The sequence below is a fragment of the Carcharodon carcharias genome, chromosome 3 (genome assembly GCF_017639515.1).
Source record: "Carcharodon carcharias isolate sCarCar2 chromosome 3, sCarCar2.pri, whole genome shotgun sequence".
NCBI lineage: Eukaryota > Metazoa > Chordata > Chondrichthyes > Lamniformes > Lamnidae > Carcharodon > Carcharodon carcharias.
The window spans coordinates 18,909,591-18,936,665 of NC_054469.1; the positions used below are offsets into that span (position 1 = coordinate 18,909,591).

The following is a 27,075-nucleotide window of genomic DNA, read 5'->3' on the forward strand; positions in this document are numbered from 1 at the left end:
ACAGTTTGGAACCATTATCGTTTGTACCCTCTTATTTAAATAAAGAAGGGGAGCGGGTATGGTTTCAGTGGTGATTTGCCTATGGGTAGGTCTTCTGATCATTGCTCCATGCCTCGCAATCTTTCGCTTTCCTCTTCAGTTGTTCCTTGGGGCCTCACATTTTCAATTTTAAGTTGACTAACATCATCATTCCCTTTCTCCCTCTTGGTCTATATCCCTCCAAATCTTTCTTCAGTCACATCCTTTGGCAAGTTTTCATGCCTTAGCATTTGGCCAGACCAATCTTGTTGCCTTTTCCTGATATTCACTAACCATCTTTCTTTTTCCACCATCAGGGGGACTTCTTCATTGCTCTTGTGTTCTCTCCAACTGGCCCTCTCCATCATGCTCCAGAACCACTTTCACAACTTTATCCTCTTCGGATGTCTGCTTTTCTCAAAGTCCACATTTCAGCCCGGTACAATTCCATTCTCAAGGTCTCCACTCATTCCTAAGCTGAACAACACTCTGTGTGTTTAAGAGAGTACAACTGATGATTCGTTTAATCACTCTAAACTGACAGCCAAACGAGTACACTCAAAGGGTCCCTCCTTCAGAAACTAGATGGGGAGGGTGAAGCCATGGGTCAACTTTCCATTGGTCAACTGGGTTGTCCATCATTCAGTCCCTTCATCAGAAACTGAAGGGGGAGGTGGGGTGAAGCCATGGGTCAACTTGCCATTGGTCAGCTGGGTGTCCATCATCAGAAACCAGAGGGGGTGGGGGGTGAAGCCATGGGTCAGCTTGGCAAGCTGGGTTCTCCATCATCCAATCCCTCCATCAGAAACTTGGGGCGGGCGGTGGTGCAATTGGGAAAAGCCATAAGCACGTGCCTGGGTTGGCGGCAAACCTTGCGTGTCACCTATTGGTGGGGAAGGAGAGATAGGCACGTGTTCACGCCCCTCGCGCCGAAGCCGTTGACGTCCGTCGGGGTGGGGAGATCGTCGAGAGGCGGCGCTGCTGTGGAGGGCTGTGGCGCGGGTGAGCGCGGGAAGGCGCGTGGGGGGCGAGGTGTCGGTTGGTGACGGTTGAGAACGCGAGCGAATGCCTGTGAGGGCCGCTTCAGAGCGCGGTAGATGGTGAGAGGGGCTGGATCTTGTCTCCGCACCGGGGACGGACAAACCGTGTAAGGGTCCATTTTGACGGTGAGCGCGACTTCTCTTTCATTTTGATCATCATAAACAGAAAGTGTTGGGTTGGTCGGTTGGTTGCCCGGGTGGTGGGGGGGTTGGTGAATCTCAGCCAGCCCGGCAGCACCTGCGGGAAGAGACATGTTTTGAGTTGAATATGACCTCTTCGGAATCCGATGCGATTTTTTTAAATTTTCGATCTGATCTCAGAATCAGCATCCGCAGTATTTTGCTTTTATACTCTTCTTTTTCGTGTGTGTTTGGGTGTACGCGTAAATATCGCATGTAGCGATCGGTGGAAGGGCGTCTTTCTATGGGCACCGTGGCGTTGGTGGCATTTGAATGATTTTTGTTTTCTCTCTAACCTGTTGACCATTTCAGACTTATTGACCTTTAAAAGCTACCAGGACAGGCAGCTGGCACTAGGCTTCCTTGGGGATAAGGAACTGAGTGGGGTGATGATCTATTGGAGATGATCAATGGATTTGTCCACCTCTATCCATCCACCCCCCACCCACCCACCCCACTTTACCCCAAAATAAGGGTAAAATTAGAGCCAGGCAATCGATGGTCACTGCGCGCTTCTTCACACCCAAAGGTTAGTGGAAAGCTGGACCTCGCCTCCACCACCTCGGGACTTTCACGGCTGCTTTACCGCCAATGAAGTACTTTGGAAAGGAAGGGAAGACCCCCAGCAACCGACTTGCGCGCGGGCGGGCTCTCACCAGCTGCAATGAGGTGAATGACCAGGTTTGCTGGTGTTTCTCTGCCTCCCCCCCCCCCCCACCCCCCACCCCTCCTCCTTCGAGGGATAACTATTGGCCAGGACACCGGGAGAATGCCCTGCCTCCTCCTCCTCTGATTTTACTGGTGCGCCCGCCCGCCCGCCCGCGAGAGAAGACGCGGACCTTGGTTGGTCCGTGAGGTTTGCCTCTGGACGTCGCAGCACGGAGCTGAAAGTGGTCCTCCGGGCTGACGTGCGCGAGTCAGCGGAGAGGTGTTTGGAGCCTGTTGACCGGCCACCCGCCGTGATCGGGCATGCCGTCCCCGTCGTGGGAGGTGGGTGTCGCTGGCAAGGCCGGCATTTGTTGCCCGCCCCTGATTGCCCTTGAACTGAATGGCTTGCTCAGCTGCCATTTCAGAGGGGCAGTTATGAGTCAACCACGTTGCTGTGGGCCTGGAGTCACATGTAGGCCAGACCGGGTAAGGATGGGCTCTCGCTCAGGGGGCGAGGTGGCCGTGGCTTGGCCAGGGAGGTTTGTAGAAGTGGGAATGTTTTGAGAGGGAGTTCCAAAGACTAGGATCAAGCTCGTCAGTGGCTGCTGCCAATGTTGATTTGAAGTGAATGGTTGGTGGTGCAGGTGGGTGGGAAAGTGGTGTGGTTTCCCTCCCTAAAGGGAGCTAGTGAACCACGTTGGTTTTTACACAATCAATGATAGTTTGATGGCCACCGTTACTGAGACTAGCTATTAATTCCAGATTTATTAATTGAATTTAAACTCCACCAGCTGCCATGGCAGGATTTGAACCCCTGTCCAAGAGGGTTCGTCTGAGCCTCTAGATTACTATTCCAGTGACATTACCACTATGTGACTGTCTACTCCAGGCTTGTGCAGTATACTTGTTGCATCAAAACAAGGACAACTTTGAATTTCAATAGTGCTTTTAACTTAAAGAAATGACAAAACTATTTCATAATAGGGTGTAATGTAAACTTGCACTGAGTCATAAAGGAAGATGTTAGGTGAGGAGGCCATGGCTAGGCTGGGGAGATTTGTGGAAGTGGAAATGTTTTGAGTTTGTGTAAGATTTCAGTCAATTATAATTGTCAGACTGAGTTGGGAAAGCTGACCTTAAAGGGGACTCTTAGTTCAGACTAGCTATAGACCACACTCGGTACAAGTATGTTATCACAAGCTTTACAGAATGTATTCAGTTAATCACAAGTACAAAAACATGATACTTAACAAAGGCAGTGCTATACAGTTGGTTCAGTCTGGAACAATTGCTCATGATCCTTCGGTTGACTGTGGCACTATCTCTTACTGTGTTCTGTTGACCATAGTCTATCTACTTCCTGCTCATCTTCCTTAAGCTGCATGCCAAAAGATCCCAAAAACTCTTACTTTGTACTCTTTTTGACTCAGCCCATGTGCACAATCAATGGTGTTTCTGAGCTCTCATTGACAGTCATCTCTCAGAATCACAGAATTGGTACAGTGCAGACGGAGGCCATTTGGCTCATTGTGCCTGCACCGGCCCTCGGAATGAGCAACTCACCTAGTTCCATTCTCCTGCCTTCTCTCCGTAATCCTGCTCATTATTTCTTTCCCTGATGTCATTTCCTATTATCACCTGACTAGTTCCCCAAGGTGTTAGTTACATGTGGGATGTCCCTCTCAAAGTAGTTTCTTTCATTATTTCATTAAGTTTTCTGGTTTTCCTCTGAAATAACGGGGTGCCTCAAGGTATTTTTAGCATTTGCGTACTTGTGATAAGAGGCTCTAGGTATCCATGTACTCATTATTAGCTTCTCTGCCCATCATCCCAAATGCCTAATGGTGTAATGGTATCCTGTAGAATTTCCATTAAGGCAGGTGCTACGATTATTCATGCTTGGAATGAAGCTATTTAAAAAGATATAGGGCTGAATTTTGAGGTCGCCGGGCAGGCCCGGAAGCAGCTGGGAAATGGTTCGGTGCCCGTGATTGACCCCTGACCACAATTTCACGCTGGCTGGGGTAGGGGCGGGAGGAGGGTGAGCACGGAAGTTGGCACGGGAGAGGGTGCAGTGAAGCTCCCTGAAGGCAGGGAGCTGAAGAATTTGAAACCATGAACTAAAGATTTGGAAATGCAAGAAAAAAATGTCCACACATCAAACACCCTCACATGAACATATAGATTATAAAAATTCTGTCAAAACCTTTTTTTAAAAAATTAATATCGAAAACCTCATCCTACCCATGGGTGAGGTTTCCTCAAAAATCCAAAGGCTGCCTGACTGATTCACCTGCTCACCAACCATAACGTTGGACAGGCAATGGAAATCGCACTTAATTAATACATTAATGGCCTCTTAGTTGTCAGCGAGTGCGCTGTCGGATCTCGCACGCTTCTGCTGACGGAAATATCGCGCCAGTGCGTGATAACATCGGGATGCTCACCCGACATCATCGCGTGCTATTTTACGCTCGGGTGTGTCATGCACATGCCCGCACGCCGAGCAAAAAATCCTGCCCATAATGTTGCACCTTGATCTGATTCCGATTTTAGAGTCACTTCTTACCTAAAACCCACACAAAATATATCTATCTATCAGTGCATAAGGACAATCAGTATGTTAAAGCTAAGGTAGCAAGGGTATATAAATTTGTTATATCTTTTGGAATAAAAGTAATTACTTTTAAGGCTACACATTAAAACAAGCTTTGTAGCAAGCTAGGGCCATGTGGTGTATTGTCACCTGTCAGATAAAATTGCACCCGCAATCAAGGCTGTTAGAGTGTAATAGTGTCCTACGTTGACCATAATTGTACAGAAAATATTAGATTAATTGATTAAAATACCTAAGTCACCTAATCATTAAACGTAACTAAAGTACAAACTAATTATTAAACTTGGTTTTTCTTGTATTTATTTTACTATTAATCCATGATTTCTTAGGATAGAGATTTCTTCTGGCTTTACAACCTTCCTCTTTTACGCATCTTAAAAGTCATATTTTTAACTGATATTGTTTACTTACCTCGCTTCTGCCAGATCCATTGCATCTCACCACCCCTGTTTATCCCTGGTCAGTGTGTGCCAAGCATTCCTTTCCAAGCTTGACCAGACGAGCAGTTCCCCTAACCTCTATGTTCCTATTCCTTTTACATAAGCTAGCAGAACTTTCACATTCAGGAAGATTCTTGGCCAGATTAACCAACATGCACTACTTCTTGGCCTTTCAAGGGAGTTCGAATGAATAGGATCAAGGTGGAAAAGCTGCTGATGTTGATTTGAAGTGAATGGAGAGGGGGTGGGGAGTGGTGTGCTTTATGCACAAAACTGGAGTTATGAGAATGCAGCTTTTAGTGAGAGATATAGGCTAAAGAAACTTTCAGAGATAGGGTTGGGCAAGTTTATGGAGGGATTTAAAGACCAGAACAAGGATCTTAAATGATTTAGATCAAGGGGACCAATGTACATAAGAATATAAGAAATAAGAGCAGGAGTATGACTTTTGAGATCACGTCTTGATCTTCTACCTCAAACTCACTTTCCCAAATGCTCCCTCATATCCCTTGATTCTGACACCACAAATCTGATCTTCTTAGCCTTAAATATATTCAATAATAGAGCATTACAATCCTCTGGGATAAAGAATTCCAAAAGATTCACAACCTTTGAGTTAAAGCGTTAGTCCTCATCTCTGTCCTAAATTATCTGTCCCTTATCCTGAAACTGTGCCCCGTTGTCTAGATTCCCCAAACAGAAGAAACAATGTCTCAGTATCTACTCTGTCAAGCCCCTTCATAACCTTGAATGTTTCAATTAGATGACCTCTCATTCTTGTAAACTCCAGGGAATATAGATATAATTTACTCAATTCTACGATTTCATTGTAGGATAACCCTCTCATCCCAGGGATGCAATGGACCTTCACTGCACAGTCTCCAGTACAAGTATATCCTTCCTTAAATATGGAGACCAAAACTGCACACCGTATTCCTGGTGTAGTTTTGTCAAAGCCCTCTACAATTGTAGCATGGCTTCTTTATTCTTGTACTTCAATCCACTTGCAATAAAGGTCAACATCCCATTTGTCTTCCTGATTGTTTGCTGTACCTGCATGATAACTTTTTGTTAAAAGCTCAAAACTGCGGATGCTGGAAATTCAAAACAAAAATACCTGGAAAAACTCAACAGGTCTGACAGCATCTGCGGAGAGGAACACAGTTAACGTTTCGAGTCCATATGACTCTTCAACAGAACTAAGGAAAAATAGAAGAGAGGGGAAATATAAGCTGGTTTGGGGGTGGTGGTGGGGCGGGGGGGAGCTGTGGGCAGTAGGGTGGGACAGGTAGAGCTGGATAGAGGGCCAGTGATAGGTGGAGATAACCAAAAGATGTCATAGACAAAAGGACAAAGAGGTGTTGAAGCTGGTGATATTATCTAAGGAATGTGATAATAAAGGTACAGATAGCCCTAGTGGGGGTGGGGTGGGGGGTAGGGATTGAAATAGGCTTAAAGGCAGAGATAAAACAATGGATGGAAATACATTTAAAAATAATGGAAATAGGTGGGAAAAGAAAAATCTATATAAATTATTGGAAAAAAGGGGGATCGGAAAGGGGGTGGAGATGGAGGAGAGAGTTCATGATCTAAAGTTGTTGAGCTCAATATTCAGTCCGGAAGGCTGTAAAGTGCCTAGTCAGAAGATGAGGTGCTGTTCTTCCAGTTTGCGTTGAGCTTCACTGGAACAATGCAGCAGGCCAAGGACGGACATGTGGGCATGAGAGCAGGTGGAGTGTTGAAATGGCAAGCGACAGGGAGGTCTGGGACAAGCATGCTTGCGGATAGACCGAAGGAGTTCGGCATAGCGGTCACCCAGCCTGCATTTGGTCTCTCCAATGTAGAGGAAGCCTCATTGGGTGCAGTGAATGCAGTAGATTAAATTGAGGCAGTGCTTTTTTGTGTAACTTTTTGTGTTCCTTGTACGATGAGTACATCCAAGTCTCTGAACATCAACATTTACAAGTTTCACATCTTTTTAAAAAATAATCTTTTCTATTCTTACAACCAAAATTAATAAAGTTACACTTCCCCATATTATACTCCATCTGCTACCTCGTTGTCCGCTCACTTAACTTGTCTACAATATCTATTTTGCAACCACTTTGTGTCCTCCCCAAAAATTGAATCCCCACCTAGCTTTGTATCATCAGCAATCTTGGATACATTACCTTCTGTCTCTTCATCTAAGTCATTATTATAGATTGCTAAACCTCAGCTATTTACACTGATCCTTGCAGCATTCCACTAGCCACAGCCTGCCAATTTGAAAATGCCTCATTTATTCCTACCCTCTGCTTCCTGTCCACTAACCAATCCTTTATCCGTGCTAATGTATCACCCTCAACTCCATGAACCCTTATCTTGTGCATTAACTTTTTGTGTGGCACCTTATCAAATGCCTTTTGGAAATCCAAGTATACTATATCTACTGGTTCCCCTTTATCTAGCCTACTAGTTACACCCTCCAAAAACACTAATAAATTGGTTAAATGTGATCTCCCTTTACTAACACCATGTTGACTTGTTCTAATTATAATTTGCTTTTCTAAGTACGTTGTTAAGACTTGATAATAAATCCCAGCATGTTCTCAGTGACTGATGTCAGGTTAACTGACCTGTATTACCCTGTTTTCTCTCTCCCTCCTTTATGTTTGCTCATTTTCAATCCACTGGGACCATTCCAGAATCTAGAGAAGTTTGGAAAATCGTAGCCAGTACATTTTCTCTGCAGCTATCTCTTTTAGAACCCTAGTATGTAGGCCTTCTGGTCCTGGGGATTTGTTGGATTTTAGTCCCTTGAGTTTCTCCAGTACGTTAACTATATTAATTACCTTAATTTCCTCATTCTTATTAGCCCCTAGATTACCCTCTCTTTAACTCTGTCTTCTGTGAAAACAGACACACAACACTTGTTCAAGTCTCCGTCATTTCCACATTTCCCATGGTAAATTCTCCTGTCTCTGCTTCTATAGGATCAACGTTTACTTTAGCTATTCTCTTCTTATTTATATACTTGTTCTTTACAATCTGTTTACTCTCTAGTTTCCTCTCATTCTATGTTTTTCCTTTTTCTAATCAACTTTTTGATGGCCCTTTGGTTCCTAAAACACTCCCAATCCTCAGACGTCGTACTATTCTTTGCAATATTTTAAGCATCTTCTTTTAGTCCAAAACTATCCTTAACCACCTCGGTTAAGCCACGGATGGATCAGTCTCACTGAGTTTTTGTTTTTCAATGGGATGTATTTTTGTTGAACATGTTGAATGTTTCTTTAAATGATTCCTGCTGTTTATTTATGACCATACCTATTTACCCAGTCAACCTTAGCCAGCTCTCCTCTTATACCTATATAATTGGCTTTGTTTAAGTTTAAGAATCTTGTTTGAATGGAGTATGTCATCTTCAGACTTAATGTGGAATTCAATTGTATTATGATCACAATTTTACAGTGGGCCTTTTACTGTAAGGAGTCCTCACTTTTTTTGCATTCCTGAAAATCAGAACTTTGTGAAGTAGGAATCAATGTTAAAGCCAGAGTTAGGTTCCTTCGGCCATTTCTCGCCTGGAGAAACCAATGTACAAGTTGAAATACTGTACCACGCAGGTGCATTCCTAGCTGAATAGCTTGCAAAGTAAAATACATCACTATATGCAGTAACTCCCTGCTTAATGTCGACTCATTTAACTTGTTATTAATGTCGCCAGTTTCACTTCAATGTCGTTTGCCACAGACTTCCTTTTCTGTGGCCTGTTGGCTCACGTGGCTTTTCCTGCAGTGCTTCCATCTCCACCCTTAGACCCTCTAACTCTACTGCTGCCCTTGCCTACTCCAAGCTTCTGTTCTTACCTTAGTCCTTGGGGTCTGTTGGTCAGTGACTTCTGAATTCTGGCCGGCTCCATACCTCTGGCTCCTCTGCTGGCTTTGCTTCTAAACTCTCACTGAAGTCCTGGTCTCCATCTAATGGCAGAATCAGGTCAGTGCAGGTAGTCCCAGGACTTCAGATAAAAGCAATATATTGCACATGCTGGAAATCTGAAACACAAACAGAAAATGCTGGAAAAGCTCAGCAGGTCTAACAGCATCTGTGGAGAGAAAAACAGAGTTAACGTTTTGAGTCTGTATGACTCTTCTTCAGACATCAGTACTTCTCTGTCTCTCAACATTTAAAAAATACTCTGCATTTCTGGCTTTCCTACCAAAGTAGATAACTTGACATTTTTTCACATTATGTTCCATCTTTCTGTGTTCTTGCCCACTCACTTAGCCTGTCCAAATCCTCTTGAAGCCTTTTTGCATCCTCCTCAATTCACATTCCTGCCTAGTTTTGTGCCATCAGCAAACTTGAAAATATTACATTTGGTCCCCACATCCAAATCATTAATATAGATTTTGAATAGCTGGGGCCCAAGTACTGATCCTTGAGGTATCCCACTAGTCACAGCCTGCCAACCTGAGAATAGCCCATTTACCCTTACTCCCTGTTTACTGTCCATTAACCAATTCTTAATCCATGCCAGTATATTCTCCCCAATCCCATGCACTCTAATTTTTTTCCTAACCTCTTGTGTGGGAGCTTATTGAAAACTTCCTTTATTAGTGGCGGCATATTTCCTAACCCCTCAGTTTTGGTGTAATCCAATTTTTATTAATTACCCTACGGCCAACTCAAGACAGTGTAAACTCAGAGGGTTAGTTTATCTGCACACACTGAAAACACAGGATGGTGGGGGGGTGGGGGGGGGTGTCGCTATGTAGCCTCTGGTGCATTCATAAAAGAGGGAGAGAGAGAGAAAGAATTAAAGGGCAAAAGCTTACTGTTTCACACAAGTCCAGAATCAAAAGTCCAATGGTGAATTCTTTCACAGAGGTCGGCAGGTTGAACTGATGCTGGATAATTCACTTTTCCAGTAGAGTTGACTTCTGCGATAAGATAGGCACACACAGATGAGTTAGTCTTGTAGACGATGGTATAGCAGTTCAGAAGTCCTAGTAGAAACAGTGTAGCTGGGGTGGGGGAGGGGGTGCCAGATATTCAAACCTGGACTGAACCCTTTTTCTGAGCTACTGCTTGCTAGATGGATAATGGCAGACTGATTGGCAGTACATCAAGACAATGTTACAGGTTCCTCCAGCTAGGGGGTCATGTCACATGACTCCCACCTGTCCGCTTTGGCTTTGACAAAGGATGTATATTCCTTTGTCTGGATTCTTGAGATTGTTAATGTTCAACCACTGTGAATTTGAAAGGAAAGGTGCAGGGTCCTTTGTCCGAGCAGACTCGTAGTCTCTGTTGGCCAGGCCTAGCTTAGGACATGTAGATGACCTTTGTATAATTCCCTTTAAATTTGATCTCTTAGTCTACAGGGTTGTTAGCATTTCTTCAGAGATAATGAGGCACAAATTTCTTTGTTACTGCTAGATTAACAGCTATTGTTTGAAGGTCACAGCCAGAATGTTCCTTGTGTTCAGGGTTACAGGCAGACAGAGCATCAGCCTTTTTAAAGTCTTTGTCTAGTTTTTAAACTTTTAGGAAGCAGCCACAATGATATATTTATTTCATAAAAATATAGTGTGAGGTCTTGGCTCCATTACATCATGCATTAGACATTCTCACTAACACAACGGTTTAGTTTTCGACTTCCAATGATTAGCTTTTACATGCCCTATCATGGCAATGAAAACATGTCACAATGCGTGATGACAATGTAAGCACGCATAAATGCAGGTGCACCCCCGTGGAGAGACACAATGATGTTGCAACTATGTGAATGTCATTGTGGGCATGCACAAAATGATCTTGCATGTTGCAATGCTCTGCGCATGCATAATGGTATCGTGCAGTTTGTGGTTTATCGCATTGATGGCAGGAGGAATGTGTGCATGGGAATTGATGCAAGTTGTAGACATGTTCTAATGACTGCGGAGTTCACTCTACACGTGCATGGAGCGAACTTGGCCTCACTGGCAAGACATACTCCAGTTTTCATTTATTTTGCATTTAAAAATTTCAATCCTCAATCTAAAACATATGGATCATAAAATTAGATATTCATAATATATATAATTTACAGTGCTACGTTTATTTACAAAAAAGCATGATTATAGATTGTTATTTAGATTAAATTATTTCTGTTACTGCACTGGGATGAGAGTATGTGATCTCTTGATTTTGTTTACCAAGGCAGTGGCATAGCAATATTGTCACCGGAATGGTATTCCAGAGACCCAGGGTAAAGCTCTGGGCACCCAGGTTCAAATCCCAACGTGGCAGATGGTGAAATTTGAATTCTGGAAAGCTGGAAAAGTCTGATGATCAACATGTTGAAAAAAACCCATCTGGTTCACTAATGTCCTTTGGAGAAGGAAATCTGCTATCTTTACCTGGTCTAGTCTACATGTGACTCCAGACCCACAGCAATGTGATTGATGAGTAATTAGGGATGGGCAATAAATGCTAGTCTAGCCAGTAATGCCCTCATCCCATGAACGAATAATAAAAGTAAATACATTTTTCGCTGATTACTGCACATAAGTTTAATGCAATGAATGTTCCATTCCGGTAGTGCTTCACTTGCTCTTCATATATAATTTATAAAGTATTTCGATGTTTGCTATTTCTACGGTGTTGGAATCTTCGCTTTTCCGCTTTAGCCCATTAACGTGATTCTGCAGACAACTTCGTTAATGGGCGGTCAAGATAGGAGTAGTGCCAAACTAGAATGTGAACAATAGACTTTAGCATACAATTAGTAATTAAATTTAGGCCTTTCGGTGTTTTAGTTATGAATGCAGACCTTTCAAATCAAGTTCAGGACTCAAGTCAGTTTTGACCCTTTTTTGTATGTACATAAATAACATTCCCTAGCGTGACGCATCATCCATTAGAGACTGCAGATAGAATAGGATAATAGGATTCTGCATATTTTTATTACAATATTTTAATCAGCATTTCGCCGTGATTCGGCGAATACTTGCCAAGTATCTGCCTTCGGTCAGAGAACTCGAGAAGAGGATTTATTACGGATTTTAATCAGCGACGTTGTAACATATAAGTACATCAACCCTGAGCTCCTATCTCTTAAGGGTTAAATGTCTTAATATTGAAACACGAAAACAGTAAATTTACAAATTACAAATAAGATTGGGCGACGAGTGCGAAAACAGAATGAACATTTTTGGAGATTAAATCTGAAAATGCTGAAAAGACTGGATCAGTTCGATTCTGATAGGTCATCGACCTAAAACGTTAACCCTAACTTCTTTTCGTATATGCTGCTTGGCTCACTGAATGTTAGCAGCATTTTGTATTTTAGTTTCAGAAGTCCTGAATTTGCAATATTTTTCTACTTGTAATTTTTGTCTTGAATGCCATTCGGCATTTGAGCAGTAATGGTGTAACATTGTTTGCCTGTTCTTGGATTAGTGATTGATGCAATGCCAGTGATCGATTTGCATTCCTGAATATGTTTCTTGGAAAACTTAATCGCACTGGTTGGTGAACAAAGACGTCATTGTACAGGAAGGAAAATGTGAAGAATTGATAATCTATTTCCTGTTATTTGCACGGTTGAAAGTGCGTTTCCTGTTAGCAACCCAGAAGGTGTAGAACTAATGGCGACCCGTTTCCTCGGCAGGATACGCAAATAGATTTCGTGATTGTGGAAAAAAAATGTGACGACCTAAATACTACTAATCGCACCTCAAGTGAGTATAAATTATTTCTATATACGTTGTCTAGATTTTCTCCCGCTCCTCAACCTGCTAGAGATTAGTCTGCACAGTAAAGATTACGTAAACGTCGACTGATAAACACGGCCATAAATGTAAGGTTCCGATCTTTCCGGAATTATTGGGTGCTGTTAACATTTTGGGTGTGCGACTATAATTTTTTTCTTGAATGCATATTTATGCAACACTTTTATGGACTCGATTTGCAAAATAGAGGCCAGCAAATTGCGAATGACAAAATGGCAAAAGATTTTTAAGCATTCGAGTTGTCCTAACTAATTAGATGTGCTGAGGAATTTGCTGTAAACAAAAAGCTGCCTTTATAATCAATTTTTTGCAGATAACGAATAATTGTAGATTAAACTTAATGGCACTGTGTGCACACAAGTATCAGTAGTGAGTATATATTATATAGACTCACACAAGTTGGGGAATAAAGTTATGCACCTGATCACACATTCAACTTAATGGGAGGAGAAACAGATCGGCCAAATGCACCTTGTGCTACTGTATTTGCCAGGGCCGAAAGCATTGACCAATTAGACCAGAACAAATATTAGTACTCCCTTGAAGGAATGCACGACGAGTTGCTGTTTCATACTGAAAGAATTTGCAGGTAATCTTAAACGATTTAGATATCAATATCAACGAAGTAGACAGCTTCCAAGTCTGTATAAAATGTCTCAAGTAAACTGGTGGATGACTTGTGATTGTGCACCATGGTCATCTTGATGCACGTTAGGGATTGGAACAGTAGAAAGCAGCTGGAAAGATCCCCCATGCTGATCTTGAATTTGTGGATGGTTGATTTTGTCAGGGCAACATGCAGCTTGTAAGCTTAGAGTCCATATTGTTTAATTTATATTTTAATTCTATTCATGAGCTATGCCTATTGTACAAACTGCATCATCTTCAAGCAAAGGACAGCGTAGGAACAAAGCCCTTTAAACATGTGCTACTTTTTAATTAGATTCTGTACCTCAACTCCAATTTATCTGCTTTTGCTGCAAACTTTTTGATACCCTTATCTAACAAAAATCTTAGCAATTTAATTCTTGAAAATTTCAATTGATCCACCTTAGCAGCATTTTTGAGGAGAGTGTTCCAGGTTTCATTTCCATTTGAATGCAAAAATGCTCATAAATGGCCTAGCTGTAATTTTAAGATTATGCTCTCTTGATTTGGATTTCCCCCACCAAAGGAAATAGTTTCTGTGCCTACCCTGTCAAATCCCTTATCAATTTAAACACCTCTATTAGATTACCCCTCAGCCTTTTAAACACAAGGACTGCAGGCCAAGGTTATGCAACTTGTCCTCCTAATTTATCCTTTTATGCCTATAATTCTGGTGAATTTGCACTCAACTCTTTCCTGAAGTTAAGTGATCAAAACAGAATGCAGTACTGCAGATGCAAAACACTGTGGATGCTTGAAAACTGAAATAGAAACAAAAAATGCTGGACATAAGACAGAAATTAAAGCAGGTTAGGCAGCATACGTATCAAGAAACAGAGTTAATGTTTCAGGCCTTTCACCTGATAATAGTATTTATGTTGGCTATTGACCTTATTTTGATTATCATTAATTGTGAAAGCTCCGCTTCCCCTGGAAGGGAAATCGATTAGTAAATTCATTGCTTTAACACTAATCTGCAGTTTTACTGAAGTATGGTACTGAAATAATTTATAACTGGGTCTCTTGTGTTGATGTTAGTATTTCTTTTATAATAGAAAATCATATGTCCATAATACTTCATGTAAGTAGAGTGCCAATATATTGATAATCCTTTTTTATCTCATTGTTAAAAAATGCTTTGAGAAAAACTCTCTGCTATTGTGATGAATCCGTGTTTTAATTTGGTTTATTCTTTTAAGGTCTAAGCTTGCTCACCAGGAATTTGATCTTGTCCTTGCTGAACCTCTCCCTCTGGGGAAGTAATGTAAATAGGTACATATTTGAAATCAGTTTGCAGCTGATTGCTGTATAGCTCCGGAAAATTGCTCTTTAAATTGATTCATGGAAAGGATCTTGAATGTGAGTTTCTTTCCTGAAGGTGGTGGCATGAGAGTTAAAACCCTGTTATTTGAAGGGGCTAAGCATCATTGTGGGCTTGTTCATTGAAAAATGTCTCCTCAAAGAGTTGTTTCTCCGCTTAATATGGTTTAAGAACTGCAAAGAGAATTGCTAGACTGACATTTAAACACTGGTGTCGACAGAGGAACATAGGAACAGGAGTAGGCCATTTGGCCCCCCAAGCCTGCTCTGCCATTTACCTGGATCATGGCTGATCTTCTACCTCAACGACATCTTCCTGTACTACCCCATATCGCTTGATGTCATTGGTATCTAGAAATCTGTCAATATCTGCTTTGAACTTACTCAGTGACTGAACCTCCGCAGCCCTCTGGGGTAGAGAATTCCAAAGATTCACCACCTGCTTGAGTGAAGAAATTCCTCCTCATCACCACACAATATCAAGTTGCCTGTAATAAATATATAATAGCGTATCTGTCCAGGGGAATTTTAATTAAAAGAAAGATTCAAAGACTTCTGGCTATTCAGTTTATGTCTCAAATGCTTTGGGTAAGATGATTATTTGCAAACAGAAAACATAGCTAAAGATTGACAGGAAGAAGTATCTAAAGGCCTTATCAAGACCTCCGAATATGGAGCCATTAAACCCTTCGATAAACTTCATGCCAATAAAAGTTAAAAAAAGTGGCCATTGGAAACCTGAAATAAAAACAGAAAATTCTGTAAATGCCCAGCATGTGTGAAGAGAGAAGGAGTTAACATTTCAGGCCGCTGACCTTTCATCAGAACTGGAAAAAGTTAGAGATGCAACAGGTTTCAATCATCTACAGAGATGAGGAAAGAACAAAAGGGAATGTCTATGATAGGGTGGAAGACAGGAAAGATTAAACAACAAGATTGACATTCCATAGCAAAAGGGGCTGGTAATGGGATAAGTAACACAACAAAAGATGGGTGTTGAGGAGGTTTGAATGGCAACACACAGGATCATTATCAGCACCCGCTTGTCAGTGGAAGTGCTGCTTATGATCTAAAATTGTTGAACTCAGTATTGAGCTTGGAAAGTTGTGAAGTGTTTATTTGAAAGATGAACTGTTGTTCCTTGAACTTACATTGAACTTCATTGGAACTTGGAAGGCCTATGACAGGAAGGTCAGAGTGGGAGTCGATGGAGGATTAAAGGAACAAGCGACTGGAAACCCAGGGTCACGCTCAGATTCCAAATGGAGGTATATTGCAGAGTGGTCACCCAAACTCCAAATGGTCTCCCCATTGTGCAATCAGTGGTATCGTCTACAATGTTCAGCACCATTCGCGACGACTCAGATACTGAAGCAGCAAGACCTAGACAATATCCAGGCTCGGGGTGACAAGCGGCAAATAACATTCGGGCCACACAAGTGCCAGACAGTGACCATCTCCAACAAAAAAGAATCTAACCATTGCCCCTTGACATCCAATGATATTACCATCACTGAATGCCCCACTTTAAACATCCTTGGGGTTACCATTGACCAGAAACTGAACTGGACTAGCCATATGAATACTGTGGCTACAAGAGCAGGTCAGAGGCTGGGAATTCAGCGGCAAGGAACTCACCTCCTGACTCCCCAAAGCCTGTCCACCATCTACAAGGCACACGTCAGGCATGTGATGGAATACTCTTCATTTGCCTGATGGGTGCAGCTCCAATCACACAAGAAGCTTCACACCATCCAGAACAAAGCAGCCCGTTTGATTGGCACCCCATCTTTATCTGAAAAGGAAGACTCTGCAAGGAAATGGGAAGATGGCAGGGAAATGGCGCGAAGTGAGTTGCTCATTTGGAGAGCTATTGCAGATGTGATGGGCTGAATGGCCTCCTGCACCGTGACAATTTTGTGATTCTATGTAAACTGATTTTTTAATCGTACTGTTTGTTCATCAGTACATGGGGAAGGGGTCATCAACAGTGCTATCAAGTGGCACTTGCTTAGCAATACCTGCTCACTGACCCCCAGTTTGGCTTCCACCAGGGCCACTCAGCTTCTGACCTCATTACAGTCCTGGTTCAAACATGAATAAAAGAGCTGAACTTCCAAGATGAGGTGAATGTGACTGCCCTTGACATCAAGGCTACATTTGACTGAATGTGGCATCAAGGAGCCCTAGCAAAACTGGAGTCAATGGGAATCAGGGGAAAACTCTCTATTGGTTGGAGTCATACCTAGCACAAAGGAAGATGGTTGTAGTTGTTGGTGGTCAATCATCTCAGCTCCAGGACATCACCACAGGAGCTCCTCAGGGTAGTGTTCTCGGCCCAACCATCCTCAGCTGCTTCATCAATGACCTTCCTTCCATCATAAGGTCAGAAGTAGGGATGTTCACTGCTGATTGCACAATGTTCAGCACCATTCGCGACACCTCAGATACTGAAGCAGTCCCATGTTCAAATGCAGCAAGACCTGGACAGTATCCAGTCTTGGGCAGACAAGTGGCAAGTAACATTTGCACCACACAAGTGCCAGACAATGACCATCTCCAACAAGAGAGAATCCAACCACTGCCCCTTGATGTGCAATGGTATTACTGTCACTGAATCCCCCATTATCAACACCCTGGGCATTAGCATTGACCAGAAACTGAACTGGACTAGCCATCTAAATACTGTGGCTACAAGAGCAGGTCAGAGGCAAGGAATTGTGTGAAGAGTAAGCCACCTCTTGACTCCACAAAGCCTGTCCACTATCTACAAGGCACAAGTCAGGAATGTGATGGAATACTCTCCACTTGCCTGGATGAGTGCAGCTCCTACAACACTGAAAAAGCTTGACACTGCCCAGGACAAAGCCTTCCACTTGATTGACATCACATCCAAAAACATTCACTCCTTCCACCACTGACGCACAGTAGCAGCAGTGTGTACTATCTACAAGATGCATTGCAGGAATTCACCAAGGCGCCTTTGACAGTACCTTCCAAACCCATGACCACTACCATCTAGAATGACAAGAAATCCTCAACCTATGCCATTGTGACATTTTTTTTCCTGCTTTTTGAATTTGCGTTAATTAAATCAATCTAATAGACCTCCTGTGAACCTGTTCCAGTGTATACATTCTTCCTTAAATAAGGAGACCAAAACTGCACACACTATTCGAGATGTGGACTCACCAATTCCCTATATAACTGAAGCATAATATCCTTACTTTTATGTTTAATTCCTCTTGTATTAAAGGATACCATTCTGTTAGCCTTCTTCATTACACGATGTATCTGCACACTAACTTTTTGTGACTTAGGCACTAAAACACCTAGATCCCTCTGCACCTCAATTCAGCAGTCATTCTCTATTTAAGTAATTCCTCTGCTTTTTCATTCTTCTTGCCAAAGTGAACAACTTCACATTTTCCCACATTTTACTCCATCTGCCAGATTTTTGCCCACTCACTCAATCTATCTATATCCTTCTGCAAGTTCTTTATGTCTTCTTCCAAACATACTTCCACACCTATCTTTGTGTCGCCTGCAAATTTAGCTACCATGCCTTCGGTCCCCTCATCTAAGTCATTGATATAAATTGTAAAAAGTTGAGGCCCCACCATAAACCCCTGTGGGACTCGTCACATCCTGCCGATCAGACAAAGACTCATTTATGCATACTCTTTGTTTTCCAGGATAGCACTGTAGGAATTTCTCAGGGTTGTGTCCTCGGCACAGCCATCTTCAGCTGCTTCATCAATGACCTTCTTTCCATCATAAGGTCAGAAGTGGGGATGTTCGCTGATGATTGCATAATGTTCAGCACCATTAGTGACTCCTCAGATACTGAAGCAGTCCAAATGCAGCAAGACCTGTGCAATATCCAGGCTTAGGCTCACATGTGGCAAGTAACTTTCGTACCACATAAGTGCCAGGCAAGACCATCTCCAACAAGTGAGAATCCAGCCATTACCCCATAACATTCAATGGCATTATCATTGCTAAATCCCCCATTGTCAACATCCTGGGGGGGTTAACATTTACCAGAAGCTGAACTGGACTAGCCATATAAATACTGTAGCTATAAGAGCAGGTCAGAGGCTAGGAATCCTGTGGTGAGTATCTCATCTCTGGCTCCCAAAAGCCTGTCCACCATCTACAAGGCACAAGTCAGGAGTGTGATGGAATACTCTCCAGTTGCCTGGATGAGTGCAGCTCCAACATCTCTCAAGGAGCTTGACACCATCCAGGACAAAGCAGCCTGCTTGATTGGCACCCCATCCACAAACATTCACTCCCTCCACCACCGACAAACTGGCAACAGTGTGTACCAGCTACCAGATGCATTGTAGAAACTCGCCAAGGTTCCTTAGGCCACACCTTCCAAACCCATGACCACTACCATCTAGAAGGACAAGGGCAGCAGATAGATAGGAACACCACCGCCTGGAAATTCCCCTCCAAGCCAGTCACCATCCAGACTTGGAAATATATCGCCGTTCCTTCACTGTTGCTAGGTCAAAATCTTGGAACACTCTTCCTAACAGCACTGTAGGTGTATTTACACCACAGGGACTGCCGTGATTCAAGAAGGCAGCTCACCACCACCTTCTCAAGGGCAATTAGGGATGGGCAACACCCACATCCCATAAGTGAATTTAAACAAAGGAATGGTCTTGACAAGGGCATGGGAAGAATGTTTCCTTTTGTGGTTGAGTGCCGAACTAGAGGGCACTATTTTAAAATTAGGGGTCACCCTTTTAGATCAGAGATGAGAGTTTTTTCTGAGGGTTGTGCAACTTTGGAACTCACTGTCTCAGAATACGGTGGAGGCGGGGCCAGTGAATATTTTTAAGGCAGAGGTAGATAAATTCTTGTTGGGCCAAGGAATCAGAGGCTATTGGGGGTAGATGGGAATGTGGAGCTTAAAACACAAACAGATCAGCCATGATCTTATTGTACAGTGGAGCAGGCTCGAGGGGTCAAGTGGCCTACTTCTATTTCGTATGTTTGTTCTTAACTCCCTAACAGCACTGTGGGTGTACCTATACTAACGCGGACTGGAGAAGTTCAAGAAAGCAGCTCACCCATCTTCTCAAAGGCAATTAAGGATGGGCACTTAATGTTTACCTGGCCAGAGATGCGCACCCTGTGAAAGAATTAAATAAAAGTGTCAACTTCTTGTCTCTTCCTAAAATGTTTTCAAAAATCTATGTAAACCACATCCATTGCAATTCACCATGATGTTCAGCTGCACCTTGACTGTGTGGGACAAGTTTGATGGACCAACTGGTTTTTTCTTGCCCTTTATTTTGATATGTTTGTATATTAGTCTAGTAGACTCCTGCACCTATAGTTTACTAGCTTCTTGAATGTGGCAAGTTGACTTCCATGGTCATTAGTGCATGTTAGCTATTTAACTGCATCATGGCTGAACCCAATCCCATTCTCTATATTACATGCACACTGCGTTGTGTTTTTTAAAATATCTTCATGGGATGTGGGTATCTCTGGCAAGGCTAGCATTTACTGTTCATACCTAATTGTTCTTGAAAACATGGTGATGAACTGCTACAGCCCATGTGATGAAAATATACTGTAAATCTCTCCAGCCTGGTTCGCTTGGGACTAAGTCATTTCTGGATTTGGAATCTTCTGGATTACAGAATTGACTCAGTTGCCAGGATTTTCCCCTTGGGGGCAGAGCCTGCTCGCCGAGGGGGAAATGACATGGGATGACGTCAGGAGGAACCCCCAACGTCATCCCGGTCCCTTTAAATTTTTAGGAAGGCGGGCGGACAGCGAAATCAGCTGTCCATCCGCCGACCTGTCAGTGGCCAATTGAGGCCATTGACAGGCTAATTAAGATAATTAAAGACCTGCCCGTCCAAGCTTAAGGCTGGCAGGCAGGCCAGGGAGCCTCAGCGGGTTCCAGATTATTCATGAAACTTCATCTACTGATGGGACGAAGTTTCATGTCCGTTTTTAAAAAAATTAATAAACTTTGTTTGTTTCTTTTTAACATGTCCTACCTTGTGTGACATTGTCTCATGAGGGGGACATGTTAATATTTTTAATATTTCTCTGCTTTTTGACTTTTACCTGTCAGTAAACTCCCTGAGACAGCACTTTGCCTCAGGGATCAGTGCGCTCTTTCGCACGCTTTGACAGATGGGGAATCCCTCCAACCCCCGCAGAGGAAGCGCCTAGCACTTCCTGTCGGGAAGGCCGTTGGGTGGGCCTTAATTGGCCCACCCACTCAAAATGGCGGTGGGCCCCGTTTCGGTGGCGGGAGTTGGCTGTACGCCCGCCGCCGAGCTGGTGGGGCCCACCTGCCATCCGAGGGCTAAATTCTGCCCAGTGTGTGTGAACCTGAAAATACGGTAGATATAAATATTTATCTGAAACATAAAACAGTGAGAGAGCATTATAAACCAGTAATAAACATTGTTTCACTTACCTAAGTACTGTATCTTCCATGTTTCCCCTAAGTCACTGTACTTAAATTATGCTGATGATAAGTGAATGCTTGGGTCTGATCAAAAATTTTCTGGACAGCTGATGTTTCTAACTAACACATCTGCGGACTGGAGAGGTTACAGTGAACACCCACAGTGCTTTTGGGGAGGGTCCTAGAATTTTGACCCAGTGACAAATACAGCAATGGTCCTCTGTGTTGATGCTCAACAGGTAACACAGGGCATCAAGTTACTATAGATGTACTTTTGCCTAATTTTGAGTAGGCAAATGCAGGACTATCAGCCAGATAAAGTTAGGTTACAAATTGACAGTCTGTGACAGTAACTGGACACATTAGTTATGTTCAACTCTTGTTTTACTTGAACAATCTAGTTTGTGACCATAAGATAAAAGCAAAAAACTGCGGATGCTGGAAATCCAGAACAAAAACAAAAATACCTGGAAAAGCTCAGCGGGTCTGGCAGCATCTGCGGAGAGGAACACAATTAACGTTTCGAGTCCGAATGACCCTTCAACAGAACTAAGTAAAAATAGAGAAGAAGTGAAATATAAGCTGGTTTTTGGGGGGTGGGGGGGGGGGTGCGGGGCGGTGCGGTGTTGGGACAAGGGACAAGTAGAGCTGGATAGAAGGCCAGTGATAGGTGGAGATAACCAAAAGATGTCACAGACAAAAGGAGAAAGAGGTGTTGAAGGTGGTGATATTATCTAAGGAATGTGCTAATTAAGAGTAGAAAGCAGGACAAGCAAGGTACAGATAGCCCTAGTGGGGGTGGGGTGGGGTGAAGGAATCGAAAAAGGCTAAAATGTAGAAATAAAACAATGGATGAAAATACATTTAAAAATAATGGAAATAGGTGGGAAAAGAAAAATCTATATAATATAATCTATATTATTTTCCAATAATTTATATAGATTTTTCTTTTCCTGCCTATTTCAATTATTTTTAAATGTATTTCCATCCATTGTTTTATCTCTACCTTTTAGCCTTTTTCGATTCCTTCACCCCACCCCCACTAGGGCTATCTGTACCTTGCTTGTCCTGCTTTCTACCCTTAATTAGTGCATTCCTTAGATAATATCACCACCTTCAACACCTCTTTGTCCTTTTGTCTGTGACATCTTTTGGTTATCTCCACTATCACTGGCCCTGTATCCAGCTCTACTTGTCCGCCCCCCCGCCCCCCCTTTAAACCAGCTTATATTTCATCTCTTTTCTATTTTTACTTAGTTCTGTTGAAGGGTCATTCGGACTCAACGTTAACTGTGTTCCTCTCCACAGATGCTGCCAGACCTGCTGAATTTTTCCAGGTATTTTTGTTTTTGTTTTAGATTGTGACCATATTGAGCTTCAATATCTTTTTTTTGCATCTTTGTAATTGAATTTTCTTTCTTCAATGATTTGAGCTTTTTTCAGTGACTTGAGCATTATTTTAAAAATTGGATGCTCCACAACTAATTATCAAAAGAGGCTAAAAGGGACGAATTACTGTGCTTGAACTTTTTAATATTGTTTTTACCCTTGACAGTTTTTAATACAGTAAATAAATAACTGCAAGAGTTGGAAATTTGATATGAAATCACTTTTTTTAGAAATACAAGCGATCAATCAGCATCTTTGAAGAGATTCAACAGGTTATCCCAAGATACTTAAGGATAATGAAGACCATTCAGCCAGTCTTATCTCATCCACCCACAAAGATCTTAGTTGGGGCATTTCAGTATTTAGTCATTTCTTTAAGTATTCCACAGATTTTGCTTTCAGCTCTTGCTGGATATCTATTCCTCTAGTTGATTCTATAAAGCAGAATTTCTTGACATAAGTCATAAGGTGTCAACTCGAGCTCATAACTTTGAGTCAGAAGATTTGTGTGTTTTATTTGTTCATGGGCTGTGCGCTTACTGGTAAGGACAGCATTTATTGCTCATCTTAATTGTGCTTGAGAAGGTGGTGGTGAGTTGCCACCTAGAATCACTAGTCTGTTTGGTGAAGGTATTCCCACAGTGCTATTAGCTAGGGAGTTCCAGGATTTTGATGAAGGAATGAAAATATGTTTCCAAGTCAGGGTGGTGTGTGACTTAGAGGTGAACTTGCCAGTGGTGGTGTTCCATCGTGCCTGCTGTCCTTGTCCTTTGTGAAAGGTATTCTTGGTTTTTAGGTATGCTATTGAAGAAGCTTTGGTAAGTTGCTGCAGTGCAACATGTAGATGGTGCGCAGTGCAACATGTAGATGGTGCACACTGCAGCTACGATATGCTGGTGGTGGAGGGAATGAATGTTTAGGGTGGTGGATGGGGATCCAGTCAAGTAGGTTGTTTTGTTCTAGCTGGTGTTGAGCTTCTTGAGTTTTGGAGCTGCACTTATACAGGAAAAGGATTCCGTCATGCTCCAGATTTGTGCCTGGTAGATGGTGGAAAAACTTTGGGGAATCATGAATGAGTTACTTGCAACAGACTAACCATCCTCTGACCTGCTTTTGTAGCTATAGTATTTATGTGGTTGGTCCAGTTCAGTTTCTGCTCACTGGTGACCCTCAGGATGTTGATGGTGGGGACTGTTGATTGTGATGATGGCAATGCCATTGAATGTCAGGAGATGATCCAATTTCTCTTGTTGGAGTTGGGCATTGCCTGGCACTTGTGTAGCATGGCTGTTATTTGCCGCTTATCAGCCCAAGCCTGAATGTTGTTCAGGTCTTGCTGTGTACATGAGTACTATCTGAGGAGGACATGTAGTATCTGAAGAGTTGCAATTGGAACTGAACACTTCGCTATCAGCAAACGTCCTTATGATGGAGGAAAGGACATTGATAAGGCAGCTGAAGGTCGTTGGACCAAGGATACTTCCCTGAGGAACTTCTGTAGCGTTAGCCTGGGGCCCAGATGATTGACCTGCAGCAACCACAGCCATCTTCCATTGTGTAAGGTATGTCTGCAGCCAGTGGAGAGTTTTTCCCGTGACTCCCATCACAGGCTGTGATAGCATAGTGTCTGTGTTATTGTGCTAGTAATGCAGAGGCTTGGCATGTGATCTGTTGATTTCAGAAGAAGTTGAATGGGAAACTGAAAGAAATAAACTTGCAGGGCTATGGGGATAGAGCAGGAGAATGTGACTGACTGGTTTGCTCTACAGGAAGCCCACATGGACTAGATGGGCTGAATGGTCTCTATGTGCTGTAAATGAGTCTGACTTAAATTTACTAGGGCTCTTTGCCACATTCTGTCAAGTACTGCCTCATATCGGGGGCAGTCACTCTCACTTCTCATCTGGAGTTCAGTTGTTTTGTTCATATTTGGATCAAGGCTGTGTACATGTTAGACAGTGATGTCCTGGTGATGTCAGTGAACTAGTAATCCAGAGGCTCAGGCTAATTCTCTGAGGACATGGGATCAAATCTCACCCCGGCAGCTGATCAAATTTAAATTCAATTAAAATCAATTTATTGAGTCTGGAATTGAACAACTAGTCTCAGTAAAGGTGACCATGAAACTATCATCAACTGTCATAAAAACCCATCTGCTTCACTAATACCCTTTAGGGAAGGAAATCTGCCACCCTTAACCCGGTCTGGCTTACATGTCAGACCCAAAGCAATGTTGTTGACTCTTAATTGCCTTCTGAAATGCCCTAGCAAGCCACTCAGTACAAGGGCAATTAGGGATGGGCAACAAATACTGGCCTTGTCATGCAATGCTCACATCCCATGCAAGAATAAATGGAGGTGTTTTCATTTGGCCTTTCATTTTTGCTCTATGTTGGGATAACAATGCCTCCAAATAGGATTCTCTTACTTTTCACATTGGAGAAAAAGAAGAAAAAGCAGTGGTGTTGACTCTGGTATTTTCTGTTGATGGGCAAACCTTATGCAGATGCAGGGAACATGGAAAGCAATATATGCTGAAAAACAGTTCAGAGTCACAGAATCACAAAAGTGTGATGCTATCACAGAAGGAGGCCATTCAGCCCCATTATGTCTGCATCGGCTTTGTGAATGATCAGCTCACCTAGTTGCCATTTCCCTACCACCCTGCACTTTCTTCCTTTCCAGATAACAGTCTAATTCCCTTTTGAATGCCTCCATCAAACTGAGGCAGTGCATTCCACACCTTAACCACTCACTGTGTGAAAATGTTTTGCCCCATGTCGTCTTTGCTTCTTTTGCCAATTACTTTCAATCTGTGTCCTTTCGTTCTTGATCCTTCCATGAGTGGAAACAGTTTCTCCCTATCTACTCTGTCCAGACCCCTCGTGATTTTGAATGTCTTTTATCAAATCTGTCAAATCGTCTACCAAGGCTGTGATGACTTTCTGACAGAGGGACAGAAATAACAGTGGCCAGAGGGCCATTAAGGGGGAGATGGTGGTGTAATGATCAGTGGCCTAGTTATCCAGATGCTCAGGCTAATGCTCTGGGGACATGGGTTGAAATCTCCCCACGGCATCTAGTGGGATTTAAACTCAATTAGTAGATCTGGAACATAAAGCTAGTGTCATTAATGGTGACCATGAAACTATCATCAATTGACATGAAAACCCACCTGGTTGATTTTGGCCACTTGCCTTCGAGGAGAAAACACTTCAGTTGAAGTCCAAGAGACAGATCCAGCCGATAGCAAGTCAGCATCCCAGGGCGATCAGCTTTTCATTCTCAACCAGTCTTTCTACTAATATTGCATGTCCACTATCCAGAACCTCCAATCTTTTGACCCCTTTGCTGGTGCAACTAAAGGTGACAACCGCCTCTCGGCAGCTACTGAAGAGTACATCCATATAAGAATTCAACAACATAACGGCAGGAAGACACTAACCACCGTCCAAGGAATTGCAGATGATTTTGATAAAAAGAAACGATACTGTGATAGAACACCCTGAATACGTTGAGGTATTCCAACTTCAAGGTGACCAGTGGAAGAATATCTGCCAGTTTCTTCTGGAGGTTGGCATTGTGAAGGAGGAGTAGTTAAAGGTCCATGGCTTCTAAAGGATGTGCGTAACAGCTCCTGAAGTTTCCTGTTTTATGGCTGGTTCTTTCTATATTTGTTTGCTCATACACACATATATTAAGCAGGAATAAATTACTGCAGTGCCTGGATTTCCCATGTGATTGGATCTTCAGAATTTAGCTCCGATATGCATGACTACAGAAGAAGTGTAACATTTAGGCTAGTAACTCATAAGAAAACTGCTGTAAGATGATAATAAAATGACAGACATGTATATTTAGCACATTTCCAATCGAAATGTTTTAGTGCTAATTTTTCTACTTAAATTTTCGTGATTTTGAAGTTCTTTGTTGTATTAAAACCATGTATGTTGTATATGGCAAGTAACAATAAATCAGCTACGTATTCCAAAAAAAAAATACCCATTAGGAAAGGAAATCTTCTGTCCTCATCCGACCTACATGCAATGTGTTTGACTCTTAAGTGCCCTCTGAAATGGCCTAGTAAGCCACTCAGTTCAAGGGCAATTAGGGATGGACAACAAATGTTGGCCTTGCCAGCAATGTCTACATCCTCCTGAAAGAATGAAGGAAAAACATCTCTCAGCTTTCACTTCCCCAAGGAAAACAGTCCCAATTTATCCAACTTCACTTTATCCAATCTCAACTGAAGTCCATCATCCCTGGAAACATTCTTGTGAATCTTTTCTGCACTCTGTCCGATGCCTTCATGTTTCTCCTAAAGTGTGGTACCTAGAACTGGACGCAGTACTCCAGCTGTGGCTGAACTAGTGTATAATGCAAGTTCAACATTTATATAGGCTATCCCTCGCTAGTGAAGGTCATTGTTGTTCATGAGTCTGAAGATGGCTGATGAGGCCCATTCTGAATCTTTTTTCTTTATGTTTTCATTGGATATGGGCATTGGCCAGCATTTGTTGCTCATCCCTAAATGCCCTTGAACTGAGTGGCTTGCTAGGCCATT

General features: G+C 42.6%; 1 protein-coding gene and 1 pseudogene across 2 annotated transcripts in view; both read left to right on the top strand.

Moving 5' to 3' along the window:
* Positions 1–1,047: 1,047 nt before the first annotated feature.
* Positions 1,048–27,075, top strand: part of LOC121275799 (meiosis-specific coiled-coil domain-containing protein MEIOC-like) — a 106,006-nt gene continuing 79,978 nt past the window's right edge. Inside the window, exons 1-2 of one of the 2 annotated variants that reach the window (XM_041183428.1) lie at positions 1,048–1,184; positions 12,583–12,652. The gene's annotated coding sequence lies outside the window, so the exon portion shown is untranslated. Of the gene's footprint in view, positions 1,185–12,520; positions 12,653–27,075 lie in introns of those variants that run through there. The other variant, XM_041183429.1, reaches the window with a different exon arrangement.
* LOC121275801 lies at positions 25,823–26,277 on the top strand (annotated as a pseudogene).